This window comes from Cyprinodon variegatus, unplaced genomic scaffold, assembly GCF_000732505.1.
Source record: "Cyprinodon variegatus isolate N-32 unplaced genomic scaffold, C_variegatus-1.0 Scaffold58, whole genome shotgun sequence".
Lineage (NCBI taxonomy): Eukaryota > Metazoa > Chordata > Actinopteri > Cyprinodontiformes > Cyprinodontidae > Cyprinodon > Cyprinodon variegatus.
The window spans coordinates 556,427-557,756 of record NW_015150511.1 but is presented as its reverse complement, the minus strand read 5'-3'; the positions used below and the strand labels follow the sequence as shown (position 1 = coordinate 557,756).

At 33.5% G+C, this 1,330-nt stretch overlaps 1 protein-coding gene across 1 annotated transcript in view; it reads left to right on the top strand.

The window, feature by feature from the left end:
- LOC107082685 overlaps positions 1-1,330 on the top strand; it is an 8,867-nt gene that overhangs the window by 3,169 nt on the left and 4,368 nt on the right. The gene's annotated exons all lie outside the window — the stretch shown is intronic.

The following is a 1,330-nucleotide window of genomic DNA, read 5'->3' as shown; positions in this document are numbered from 1 at the left end:
CTCCAGAGTGTTGTTCAGCATGGGGGTGAGTAGAAAATGAAGGCTAATCATGTTTTGGGTGTACTATTCCTTTAAATTACACATTAGTTGAGGAATGTTTTTATTTCACAGGTACAGAAACTTGTAATAAACCTCTTGAGATGAAGCCATCTTGTTTTCAAAGGGGTCTTTGAACGAAAGGTGGAAAAATTAACCAAAAGGACATAAAACATTAAAAACAGACAGATAAAGAAAACAGATAATCCAGTATGAACAACACAGGAAAATACATATATAAACAGATGGTCACACACACAATCACACCTTGTTTTCAAACACACAAAGCACAAATATACCAATATATTATATTTTCTTTAATGCCCACACTAAAAAAAGAGTCAAAAACAGTTAAAAATATTTTAAAGATGTTGAGCAAGGGCTATCTTAAATACATAAACAGGTTATAGAGAAGAAACTGTTCCGATCAAAAGGTGCTTCATATTTAAGTGACATTTTTCCTGATTCTCAGCACAATAAAAATATTTGTGCTGCATGTCTAAGACTATAGGATGTTCTAAATTAAATCGGGTATTGTTTAAAATAATCAGGACAATTAAGATTATATAAGTATCCAGTGAAATCATCTGTAGGATGAAGTGAGCCAGAATAGATCCTGGTACAAAAGACGGTGGTGGGTTCTGAAAGGGCCTCAACGAAGAAACCTGCACACTGATATTTACAACATTACGTGTTTGGAGATTTTTAGATGTTATATTCTAATAAATGAGGTCACAGTAGTCAAAATAGAAAGTAGTACTTGTGTTACAATCCTCTTTGTGTACTAAGAGAGAAAAACAATTAATTTCTAGATAAAGAGGTTTCAAACAATTTGTAATTTTATTTGTAACAGAATATATATGAGAGGAAAAAGAAAACCAGAGGCCTAAAAATGTAAACTGCTCAAATGGAACAGCTGATGTCATTTTCAAACATGTAAGATAAAGCTTACAGCCAGGTATTGGTTTTTTGTTTTGAAACAAGATAGTGTGATTTTGTTTTATTAGGAATCAATTTATGGGCTTGAAGCCAGACATGAACTGTGTCAAAGTGATTTTAAAGAGAGAAAAACAGGTTAGATTCTACGGTGGCAGAGGGGTGCAAATGAATAGATTATTTTGCAGCAAATTCAAAACGTTCTGCAAACTTGAAATCAGACTAATGAAGAGACACAGAAACCCATGCAATGAAAACATGCTCCAAAGGATTAAAGCTACAATCACAGAAAATAGAGAACAGTAAAGTAGAAACACGCTGCACACACAAAGCCTACTGCAAATACATACACTCACCG